This window comes from Nyctereutes procyonoides, unplaced genomic scaffold, assembly GCF_905146905.1.
Source record: "Nyctereutes procyonoides isolate TBG_1078 unplaced genomic scaffold, NYPRO_anot_genome, whole genome shotgun sequence".
NCBI classification, from domain to species: Eukaryota; Metazoa; Chordata; class Mammalia; order Carnivora; family Canidae; genus Nyctereutes; species Nyctereutes procyonoides.
The window spans coordinates 81873221-81886556 of NW_026575125.1; the positions used below are offsets into that span (position 1 = coordinate 81873221).

The window sequence follows — 13336 nt, forward strand, 5'->3', positions numbered from 1 at the left end:
TTGGGGAAAAAAGAGAAGAAAATGACACCAAGGAGGTGTATACAAAGGGTTTTGACTAGATCTATAATATTTTATTTATTAAGCTGGGTGTTGAGTATATACATGTATTCATTACATTTTTTCTTTACTTCTTTTAAATATATCCAAAATTTTTTCATAAATAAAAAGCTTCTTCCAAATATGCTCATTGCTATAGCCCATCTGACAGAGGTCCACTAAATCCCAAAGATCATGCATATGTGAGCTGAACTGTTCTATAGACTGAAAATTGTACCAGTACCCTTGTACAGACCTCAGAAAGGGCAGGCCATTTGGTGCCCCATCCTCAAAAGTAAGCTTCGGATTAAATTGTCTGGGAGGTGGAGGCCGTTAATAATTTATAACTGGATTAGATTGTCACCTGGCAAGACCCTGAGAAGGATAGGGCCTGGGATATGTTGGCTGGCTTGGGGAGAACAGAGACAGTTTTAGAGCAGTGGCCAGCAACTTTGTTTTTTAAATGTAATAAGGGTAAATTCAGGAAAAATTAAAATGCTTACCAGCCACCTTTGTTTCTCCTTATTCCAAATGAAGGGAGTTTTGAGTTCCAACTTGGATTAGTCACTTTATAGAGTAAAAGAATGTCAGTGAGGGGCACCTGAGTGGCTCAGTGGTTGAGCATCTGCCTTTGGCTCAGGTTGTGATTCTGGGGTTCTGGGATTGAGTCCCACATTGGGCTCCCTTCAGGAAGCCTGCTTCTCCCTCTGCCTGTGTCTCTGCCTTTCTCTGTGTGTCTCTCATGAATAAATAAATAAAATTTAAAATAAATTTTATTCTTTTAAAAGAATAAAGAATAAATTCTTTTAAAAAAAGAATGCCAATGAGACCACTTGTTCAGCCACTAAAATATTAATATATAGCTATATTTGAGAGATAGCTACCCAGAGATACCTCTCTAACATTTCATCTTGGAGTTTGATTGTAAGTGTGTTACAAGGTCCATTGGCCATGTGAGACTTGCCTTTCTGTGGATAGCTCTTGACACATCTAGAGCAGGGAATGACAAACTACAACCCATGCACGGGCCAAATCAGGTCATGGTCTGCTTTTAAAAATAGGATTTTTTATTGGACCACAGCCGTACTCGTTTTACCTATTGTCAATGACTGCTTTTGCACTACATGGCAGAGTTGAGTAACTACAACAGTGCCCAACTGGCCCACAAAGCTTAAAATCTTTATTCGGATCTTTAGAAAACTTATCATCCCCAAAACGGGACATGAAGGATTGACCAAGCAGGATGGAGCTCAGCAAGGCTGTAGAGGCACCGGATTCCAGGCAGGAGAAAGGAGAGGCAGAGGAAGAGCAGCTCGTGTCCAACTGGGTCCAGTTCCCCAAACCACCACCAACTAGCTTCATCTGCAGTTATACCGAGGTTTGTTTCAATCCATTTTTCATCATGACCCATCCAGTGTGGCCACCAGCTACTATCTTTTTTTCTAGTGCCTCCAGATTTGGGCAAACCCAAGTCCATTAATTATCAAACTCTGATGCTCTTTCACCTCTCACAGCTATTCCTCTACTTGTCCTTCCCAACCTGCTGCTGGCAATCTGATCCTTCCAATTGCTGAGGCCAAAGCCTTGCAGTCATTCTTGACCTCATCTTTCTGTCTTTACATCACCCATATCCAATCCATCAGCAAATTCAATCAGTTCTACTTTTCAAATATATCAGAGTTTAACCACTTCTTATCTTTCTATAATTGCCTCACTGGCCCAAATTACTACAGCTCCTTCCTAAAGGTCTTCCCACTTCCACCCATTCTTCCTTATAGTGTATCCTCCAAACAGCAGCCAAAATGATTTTTTAACCATAAATAAGATTATGTTACTCTTCCTTTCCTGAAAACCTGCCAGTGGCCTCCCATTTTATAATAAAATTAAAATCCATAATATATAAGGCATTCCACTATTTGGCTTTGTTATCTCTTCAACCTCAGCTCTTATCATTTCACACCACTCTTTTATCAGTTCAGCCACACTAGCTTCCTTGTTCTCTTCAATTATGCCAGACCTCTTAGCCCATGATCTTCCCTCTGCCTGGGACAATCTTCCCACATATATTCACATGAGTATCTTCTTCACTTCCTTTTTTCTTAAAAATTTTTTTATTTAAATTCAATTAACTAAATCAAACATTTAGTGTATTAGTTTTAGCCTTTGAATTTAGTGATTCATCAGTTACATATAAGACTCAGTGCTCATTACATCAAGGTGCCTCCTTAATGTCCATCACCCAGTTTCACCATCCCCCACACCTCCCCTCCAGCAACCCTGTTTGTTTCCTAGAGTTAAGAGTCTGTTATGGTTTGCCTCTCTCTCTGTTTTTATCTTATTTTATTTTTCCTTCCCTTTCCCTATGTTCATTTGTTTTGTTCCTTAAAGTCATATTTGAGACATTTAAAGACATATATTTGTCTTTCTCTGACTGATTTATTTTTGCTTAGCATAATACCCTCTAGTTCTATCCATGTCGTTACTATTGACAAGATTCCATTTTTTATTTATTTTTATTTTTTTTTAAATTTTTGTTTATTTATGATAGTCACACACAGAGAGAAAGGGGCAGAGGGCGAAGCAGGCTCCATGCACCGGGAGCCCGACGTGGGATTCGATCCCGTGTCTCCAGGATCGCGCCCCGGGCCAAAGGCAGGCGCTAAACCGCTGAACCACCCAGGGATCCCCAAGATTCCATTTTTTAATGGCTGAGTGATATTCTATTGTATATATATATATAACCACTTCTTCTTTATCCATTCATCTGTTGATGGACATCTGAGTTCTTTCCATAGTTTGGCTATTGTGGACATTGCTGCTATAAACATTGGGGTACATGTGCCTCTTCAAATTACTGTGTTTGTATTCTTTGCGTAAATACCTAGTAGTGCAATTGTGGGGTTGTAGGGTAGCTCTAGTTTTAACTTTTTGAGGAACCTCCATATTGTTTTCTAGAGCAGGTGAATCAGTTTGCAAACAGTGTAAGAGGATTCCACTTTCTTTTTTTTTTAATAATAAATTTATTTTTTATTGGTGTTCAATTTGCCAACATACAGAATAACACCCAGTGCTCATCCCATCAAGTGTCCCCCTCAGTGCCCGTCACCCATTCACCCCCATCCCCCGCCCTCCTCCCCTTCCACCATCATTAGTTCGTTTCCCAGAGTTAGGAGTCTTTATGTTCTGTCTCCCTTTCTGATATTTCCTACCCATTTCTTCTCCCTTCCCTTCTATTCCCTTTCGCTATTATTTATATTCCCCAAATGAATGAGGACATATAATGTTTGTCCTCCTCCGATTGACTTATTTCACTCAGCATAATACCCTCCAGTTCCATCCACGTTGAAGCAAATGGTGGGTATTTGTCATTTCTAACGGCTGAGTAATATTCCATTGTATACATAAACCACATCTTCTTTATCCATTCATCTTTCGATGGACACCGAGGCTCCTTCCACAGTTTGGCTATTGTGGACATTGCTGCTAGAAACATCGGGGTGCAGGTGTCCCGGCACTTCATTGCATTTGTATCTTTGGGGTAAATCCCCAACAGTGCAATTGCTGGGTCGTAGGGCAGGTCTATTTCTAACTCTTTGAGGAACCTCCACACAGTTTTCCAGAGTGGCTGCACCAGTTCACATTCCCACCAACAGTGTAAGAGGGTTCCCTTTTCTCCACACCTTCCTTTCTCTGCAATCTCACCAACATCTGTTGTTTCCCAAATTGTTAATTTTTAACCATCTGGCAGGTGTGAAGTAGTATCTCATTGTGGTTTTGATTTGTATTTCCCTGATGCTGAGAGATGAGCATTTTTTCATGTGTCTGTTGGCCATTTGTATGTCTTCTTTGGAGAAATGTCTGTTCATGTCTTCTGCCCCCTTCTTGACGGGATTTTTTGTTTTTTGGGTGTTGAGTTTTATAAGTCCCTTATAGAGTTTGGATATTAGCCCTTTATCTGAAATGTCATTTGTGAATATCTTCTCCTATCCCATAGGTTCCCTTTTAGTTTTGTTCATTGTTTCCTTTGCCATGCAGAAGGGATCCCTGGGTGGCGCAGCAGTTTGGCGCCTGCCTTTGGCCCAGGGCGCGATCCTGGAGACCCGGGATCGAATCCCACGTCGGGCTCCGGTGCATGGAGCCTGCTTCTCCTTCTGCCTATGTCTCTGCCTCTCTCTCTCTCTGTGTGTGTGACTATCATAAATAAATAAAAATTAAAAAAAAATAGATAACCTTTGCCATGCGGAAGTTTTTTATCCTGATCCTTTGTTTCCATTAAATCTCTGTTCAAATATCCCCATCTCTATGAGATCATCCCTGACCTATCTAAAGTTGTGAACCCTCACTGCCAGCCTGTACTTCCCATCCTTTCCAACTCTGGTTTTCTTTTCTTCATAACATTCATCATCATTTGACACCATATTTATTTAATTATCTTGCTTATGGCCTGTCACCCTCTATTAGGAGATAAGCTCTGTGAGAGTAAAGATGTTTGTCTGCTTTGTTCACCATTATATTCAATTGATGTAGGACAGTTCCTGGCATATAGTATGAATTTAAAAATTTTTTTGTTGAGTGACTTATTGGAAGCTAGGTTTTAGTGGGGACTCACGGATCTTGAAAATCTCTGGGAAATCTCACTAACGTAATTACCATGGTTTTTTTTCCCCAAGATAGCTACTTGTTCTACACACCTTGAAAAGGGAGCATACAAGCAAAAAAGCCTAGAACTTGAGGTCTCTGAGCATAAGGCAATGGTCTCCTATTAGATACCTCAGGTCAAATGTGACACTTTGCTTCTGGAATGACCAATTAGCCCCTGGAGAGGCCTTATCTTTCTCATTCTCCACTCATCTTCCCTCCAAACAAGGAGGTTAGGACATAGATTTCTTATTTTGCCTTCCTCAGAGTAGTGAGGGCTCTTGTTGTCTTTGATTCCATGTGAGCATGCCCTATCCAGTCAGCTGCTTGAGAACGGGAACAGCATAGGAGCAGCTGTGGTAGCCGCAGCAGGGACAGCAGCACCACAGGCAGCTCATTAGGCCCAACAAGCCCATCTCTTGGCCCCATGCCCTCCTCCCTCCAAAGGAGCAGCCTCTCTTTTGTTTAGCCCCAGCCACAGTTCCTGGGGGATAAAAGAGTCTGTAGCAGCTTGAATTCGAGGCCAGCATCAAGCAATGGAACAGGCTTAAAATAGCTCCATGAAGCCATAAACTCTTAATGATCCCATCTCTCAGCAGCCCTGGGACGCTGGAGGAAATCCAACTCCAAGTCCCTGCTTGATGGTTGCCAACCCCACTGACAGTAGTCTCTTTGTTCCTTATCAGCCTGGATAATTATGCTGTGGCGAGTGGGTCCTTTCACCATTTCCTCCCTTTACAAGGCTCCTCAGAGAATGAGTAGGCCATATGGACACAAAGGGTGCACTTGCCTTTCTCCACCTCAGAGCTGGCCTTGCCCTTTGGGAATGATCGATTTCAACATTTAGAGGCTCTGCTGAGGAGATGCTCCAGAGGAACTGGTTTCTCTCCACTGAGCTCTTCTCACCCCAACTTCATTGCTGCTACTTGCCCTAGAGATAGGTTAGGAAGACTGATATTTTAGAAACCTGGGAACCAAAAGAGACACCAAGATGCCATGCTGACCATTCTCTCACTCTAGCCTAGGCAAGCCAGAGGGGTTAGAATGTCTGCTATTTAGTATCATTAAAGAGAAAATGGTTTGACAGTAGTGATTGTACAACCTACACCTGTGTTCAGCATCAGAGTGACATTTCTCTCCAAGGACAAGAATTTCAAGTTCATTCCATAAGGTTGCCAATTCCACTGTCCATGCTTCATAAACAGAGTCAGATGTGAGGTCACTTTTCAAGCATGTGAACATATTTTTTTCAAATATAATTATTTCTTTATTTCTCCCCAGTTTAATTGACATAGAATTGACATGTAACATTGTACAAATTGAAGGTATACACCATAATTATTTGATATACATATATATTACAAAATGATCACCACCATAAGTTTATTTAATATCCATCACCTCACACGGCTATACACTTTTTTCCTGTGATGAAAACTTTTAAAGATCTACTTTCTCAGCAACTTTCAAATATACAATACAGTATTTGTTTACCATAATCACCATGGTGTACGTTATATCCCAAGAACTTTTTATCTTCTAACTGGAGTTTTTACCCTTTGACCAACTTCGCCTATTTTCCCCATCCTCCTTCTGCCACCTCTGCCAACCACTAATCTCTTCTCTGTTTCTATGAGTCTGTTTTTTTAAGATCCTACATGTAAGTGATATAATACACTATTTGTCTTTTTCTGACTTGTTTTATTTAGCACGATGCTCTTAGAGTTCATCCATGTTATTACAAATGGCAAGATTCCTTTCTTTTTATGACTGAATAATATCCATAATTATATAATGTATACATCCCATTTTGTTTATCCATTCATCTGTTGATGGACGTTTAGGTTGTTTCCATGTCTTGGCTATCATACATAATGCCTCTATGAACACAAAGGTGCAGATATCTTTAAGGCAGTGATTTAGTTTCCTTTGGATGTATACCCAGAAATGGAATTGCCAGATCACACGGTAGTTCTCTTTTTAATATTTTTTGAGGATCCTCTATACTGTTGTCCAGAAAGGCTGCACTTATTTACATTACCATCAATACTGTATAAGGGTTCCCTTTTCTCCACATCCTCTTCAACACTTACCTCTTATCTTTTGATAACAGCCATTCAAACAGGGGTGAGGTGATACCTCATTGTTTTGAGGTGCATTTTCCTGATGACGAGTGATGTGAAGCATATTTTCATGTGCTTGTTGGCCATCTGGATATTGTCTTTGGAAAAATGTCTATTCAGATCATTTGCCCATTTTAAAATTGGATTATTTGTTTTTCACTTCTGAGTCGTATGACTTCCTTATATATTTTGGCTATAAATCCCTTGTCAGATATATGACTTGCAAATATTTTCTCCCATTCTGATTGTCGCCTCATAAAGGACCCTGAACCAGAATCACCCAGATAAGTTTCTCCTAGATTCCTGGCCCTGAGAAACTGTGATGTAATAAATGTTTGTTTGTAGCCACAAAGTTTTGTAATAACTTGTTACATAGCAATAGATAACTAATACAGGAATTGGACAGGCAAGGACTCATATAGGTAATAATGAGAAGTTATCTACAGATAAGGGTTTTGGCCTTTCCTCTGCCCATAAGTAGGGAATGTCCATATTTGACTGGTAGTAAGGTGGAGGTATCGTCTGCCTTCTGGTTCCACTTGAGTTTAGGTTGGTGTTATAAATGTTTGTAGTGTCAATAGGAAGTAATATGGTCAAGAGGAAGTAGCTTGTCTAGGCACAGGAAGCTTGGAATAGGTGAGTTAGGTTTTGGGGGGCAGCATATTTGTTCCAAACTTCTTCTCAGCCTTTTAAGCTATTCCTTCTGGATAATCCTGAAGGTCTTGTAGATACCTTCATCATCCAAGACAGATATATAATTTCAATAAACATATGATTACTTGATTTTCTTTGATTTCAACTAGAGTAATTAATTTAACAATAACTATATCATTAGTAAAGCTTTTCTATGAAATCTGTGTATACCCTATAGCTGTACATCTGATATCAAGATTCTTGATTTAGGCGATTTGGAGATAATTTTAATGTCCTTTGGGTCTGAGATCAGATGGAAACCAAGGCACAGAATGCAAATGGCTTGCAAAAGGACACAGGCTGCATCCACACCATATTGCAGAACTGAAATGCTCTCTCTTCCCTGACCTCCGTTCTTCATATTTTTATCATTATTATTTTATTTGCTTCTTCTAAATTCTTTACTGAAGAGTATACTTTAAGATACGTAGATGGCCAACAGACATCAAAAGATGCTCAACACCACTCATCGTCAGGGAAATCAAGATAAAAACCACAATGAGGTGTCACCTCACACCTGTCAGAATGGCTAGTATCAAAAATATAGGAAACTACAAGTGTTGGTGAGGATGTGGAGAAAAGAGAATCCTTGTGTACCACTGGTAGGAATGTAAATTGTTGCAGCCACTCTGGAAAACAATATGGAAGTTCCTTAAAAAATTAAAAAAAGAAATACCATATGATCCAGTAGTTCCACTTTTGAGTATTTACCCAAAGAAAACAAAAACACTAATTCAAAAAGATATGTGCATCCCTACGTTTATTGCAGCATTATCTACAATATCCAAGATATGGAAGCAACCTCAGTGTCTACTAATAAATGAACGGATAAAGAAAATGATAAGTATGTACTATATATTATTTTATAAATACATATTTATAAATATATATTATATATACTATATATATTACTTGGCCATAAAAAAAAGGAAATCTTGCCATTTGTGACAACATGGATAGACCGGGAGGGTATTATGCTAAGTGAAATAAGCCAGATAGAAAAAGACAAATACCATATGATTTCATTTATATGTGAAATCTAAAAAATAAAACAATAAGCAAACAAAAAAGAAAAGACTCATAAATACAAGGAACAAACTGGTGGTTGCCAGAAAGTAGGGTGTTGGAGGGATGGGTGGAATAGGTAAAGTGGATTAAGAGATACAAACTTCCAGTTATAAAATAAGTCACAGTGATGGCAAGTACAGCATAGGGAATATATTCAATAATTCTAATAATTTTGTATGGTGACAGATGGTAACTACATTCATTGCAAGCACTACATAATGTATGTAAATGTCAAATCACTACGTTGTACATCTGAAACTAATATAATATTGTATGTCAGCTATATTTCAATTAAAATAAATGAAAAAAATAAAATGTGCTTTAAATAAGCAGCAAATAAAACACAAATTTGCTTTAACAATACAAAATCACTGTGAAAATCTTTTTTTAAAGATCTTATTTATCTTATTTGACACACACACAGAGAGAGAGAACACAAGCAGGGGGAGCAGCAGGCAGAGGGAGAGAGAGAAACAGGCTCCCTGCTGAGCAAAGAGCCCAATGTGAGACCCCTGGGATCATGACCTGAGCCAAAAGCATACACTTAACCGATGAGCCACCCAGGTACCCAGTGAAAATAAGTTTAAAAAATACTTTCTTCCAAAGCAATCTACAGATTCAATGCAATCCCAATTATGGCGTGTGTGTGTGTGTGTGTGTGTGTATAAATAGGAAATCTCATCCTAAAATTCATATAGAATCTCAAGAGATCCCAAACAGACAAAATAATTTTGAAAAAGACAAAGTTGGATGTCTCATATTTGATTTCAGAACTTATTACAAAGTGATGGTAATTAAACTGTGGTACTAGCACAAGGGCAGGCATATAGACCAATGGCATATAATAGAGAGCCCAGAAATAAACTCTAATATATGTGATCAAATGATTTTTGACAAACATACCAAGACCATTTAATGGGGAAAGGACAGTCTCTTCAACTAATGGTGCTGGGAAAACTGGACATCTGCATGCAAAACAAAATGAAGATGGAGTTTTACCTTATACCATACATGAAAATGAAATGTATCAAAAGACCTAAACATATGAGCTAAAACTATAAAACTCTTAGAAGAATACATAGGGAAAAAGCTTAATGACACTGGATATGGCAATGATTTCTTGTATATAACACCAAAAGCATCGGCAACAAAAGAAAAAAATGGACTTCACCAGAATTAAAAATTTTGTGCTATAGAGGATACTAACGAGTAAGAAAGCAATCTATGAATAGAGAGAAAATATTTGAGAATTCTATATCTGAAAATGGATTATTTTTTTCTGAAAATGGATTATTATCCAGAATATATAAAGAAGTCCTCCAACTCAACAACAAAAAATAAACAACCCAATTAAAAAATAGGCAGGGTGTGGGGAGCACCTGGGTGGTGCAGTGGGTTAAGCATCTGACTCTTGGTTTCAACTCAGGTCATGATCTCAGGATTGTGAATGTACCTCTGTCAGGCTCCACACTCAGTGAGGAATCCACTTGAGATTCTCCCTCCCTCTCCGTCGGCACCTCCCATTTGCACTCTCTCTCTGTCTGTCAAATAAATAAAATAAGTCTTTAAAAGATAGACAAAATACTTCAATGGGCATTTCTCTAAAGAAGTTATACAGATGCCCAATAAGCACATAAAAAGATTCTCAACATCATCAATAATCAGGGAATTATGAACCAAATCATAATGAGATGCCACTTCGTATTCATTAGAATGACGATTTTAAAAAGAAAATAAACAGAAAATGACAAGTGTCAGCAAGGATGTGGTGAGAGTGGAACCATAGTGTACTGCTGGTGAAAATATAAAATGGCAGCCATCATGGAAAATAGTATAGTGGTTCCTCAAAAAAATAGAATTACCATAGGATCCAGCAATTCCACTTCTAAGTATATACCCAAAAGAATTGAAAGCAAGAACCTGAACAGATATTTGTATGTCAGTGTTCATAGCAGCATTATTCACAACAGCCAAAAGATGGAAACTGCTCAAGTGTCCATCGATGGATGAATGGATAAACAAAATGTGGTAGATACATACAATGGGATATTTTTCAGCCTTAAAAGGGAATAAGAGTTGGACACATGCTATGAAATTGATGAACCTTGAAGACATTATACTGAGTGAAATAAACAAGATACAGAAGGACAAACGTTATTTGATTCCATTTATATGAGGTTCCTGGAATCATGAAATTCAGAGACAGAAAGTAGGATAGTGGTTTCAGGGGTGGGGGAGAAGAGGCAATGAAGAGTTAATTGCTTAATGAATACAGAGTTTCAGTTTAGGATAATGAAAAAGTTCTGGAGATGGATATTGGCGATGGTTGTGCAGTAATGTGACTGTACTTAATGCCACTGAAATGTATACTTAAAAATGGTTAAAATGGTAAATTTCATGTTATGTATATTTCACCACAATAAAAAGTTGTTTAAATGCTTTCTGTCTGCAAAAATGTTTCCCAGCCTGCCACATTTACATTGGCTCCATCCCAATTTCCCACTGCCCGCGATTAGGCAGACTTCCTCCAAATCCCCTACTTCTGGCTCAAGTCAGCTAAATCGCCACAACACCAAGCCACTGGAAATAATTTCTTTGTAGGGATAAGCTTCCCAGAAATTGGAAAGTCCCTGGTGATGCCACCATGAATCAGACAAAACTCTGCAGTTTCTCTTCAGGCCAAAGAATTCCTGAATGTCCCCTGAAAACTCTCCCTTCCTCTTTACATTTATTTTGTCCCCCATGAAAATACTTATTACCATTTGGGAGGGATATGGATATATTTATTTATTAGGATGCTTAAAAGAATAAGTAACATGCTAACACTGTCCTTATGATGTGATAAAAATATATACCCACATAGTGGCAGGAAACAGGGGTAAGGGCTCTCAGAGCTGGTACCAAGTGTCCACTGAAGACATCTCCATTCACCAGGGAGGATGTTTCCTAGATTCCAACATCTCTAAAATGTAGCATCCAGTCAGGTCTCCATGACTTGCCCAGACTTCTTCATTCAAGCATCAGCTGGCACCCTTTCTTGCCACTCTGGACCCCTTCATAACCTAGATCAGCTACCCCATGTCTAACTCACCCAGGCAGCCTCTAGAATTCTACAGCACATCTCTGGAATGCTGCTGCCCTGCCACCCTCAGGGGCATGACTGGGAGTTAGGGAACAGAGGGAATAAGATCACATTATCAAAGCAAGTAGCAAGGATATATTAGCAAATGACACTTGGACATATACCCGACGACCTCACAGAATATGTGCTTTCTCCCCAAATGATACATAATCCCTTAGAGAGAAAACATGCACAGAGCGATTATGTCTGCCAGGCACAAGGGTGACAAAGAATGCTGTTTACTTCCATCATGTCCTTCGCACAAACAGGAAGTTAGCAACTGAAAGCCAGAAGCAGATCTCTATCCTAGCTCTCCCCTGCCTTTGAATGGTGTCCCCACTCGGCTTCCATCTGTTTTGGCATTAGTTTATTTTCAAAAGAGAGGACAAGATGCCCCAGGGAGAGTAGGATGGGAGACTGGGGTGAGGTGCAGGAGTCATGTATGGATAACAACCTGTAAAACCAAATGAAAACAGTACAAAAATGCAGAAACCAGATCTAGTACTAGAACATACACCGATAAGGTAGCTGGAGACCCTACATGTGAATAATATGGTACACAACCCCAGGGGGAGAACTTTGTGCCAAGTGGGGCAGAGGCCACTGGCTTAGCCTGAGAGCCTCTCAATGGATGGCTGAACTGACCTACGTCTGCTGTTGCAGCTGGGAGCCTTCTCTGGTGGTGACAGAACAGGCGATGACAGGCCCGGCAACCCCACAGGCCCACCCCAGGGCCTGCTTGGAGCTCACAAACATGTAGGACACATTCTTCTCTTCACACAGCTGTGGGAGGTGCAGAGTGATCTCTAGGGGCTCAAGGTCTGCAGCCATTTTCATGAACTCAGAGATGCCCTGTTGGGGGTTTTGGTGCCTCATTGGCCCCTTGCCGAAGCTGCTTATAGTTTCATGACTGCTGAACAAGGGCCAGTAGTTTCTTGGTGAGGAGGGCATTTGTGAAGGGGTAGATCCTCAGGTTTACTTCAGGCTCAGTCATATCTGCAATTAGGTGGTCTCACCACCCCTCAGGGAGTGCAGCCAATGTCAGAGCCAGAGCTCACACCTCTGTCAGAAAGAAGGCACACCACACTGGAGGCATGGATATGGCCAAGCACCACTTGTTACCATCTACCTGGCATTTTAGAATTTCCATAGTGCCTTCTTGCACAAACTCTTACGTTTAATAAAACTAACAACATGATGAAGCTGGATATTTTCAGCACATTTTACAGATGAGAAAACAGGCTCAGAGGGTTGGAACTGCCCAAGTTCTCATAACTACTAAGTAGTGGAACTGGGACTTCCTTTTTTAAATTAATTAATTAATTAATTTTTAAGATTCTATTTCTTTATTCATGAGAGACACAGAAAGTGAGAGGCAGAGACATAGGCAGAGTGAGAAGCAGGTTCCACGCATGAAGCCCGATGTGGGACTCGATCCTGGGACTCCAGGATCACACCTTGAGCCGAAGACAGATGCTTAACCACTGAGCCACCCAGACGTCCCAGACTTCTTTTTTTTTTAAATAAAATAATTAACATATAGTGTATTATTAGTTTCAGAGACAGAGTTTAGTGATTCATCAGTTGCATAGAACACCCAGTGCTCATTACATCAAGTGTCCTCCTTAATGCCCATCACCCAGTTACCCATCCTCCC

The 13336-nt window shown here is 39.8% G+C and overlaps 1 pseudogene; it reads right to left on the reverse strand.

Moving 5' to 3' along the window:
• Nucleotides 1–12287: 12287 nt before the first annotated feature.
• Nucleotides 12288–12673, reverse strand: LOC129518023 (NHP2-like protein 1; annotated as a pseudogene).
• Nucleotides 12674–13336: the final 663 nt, after the last annotated feature.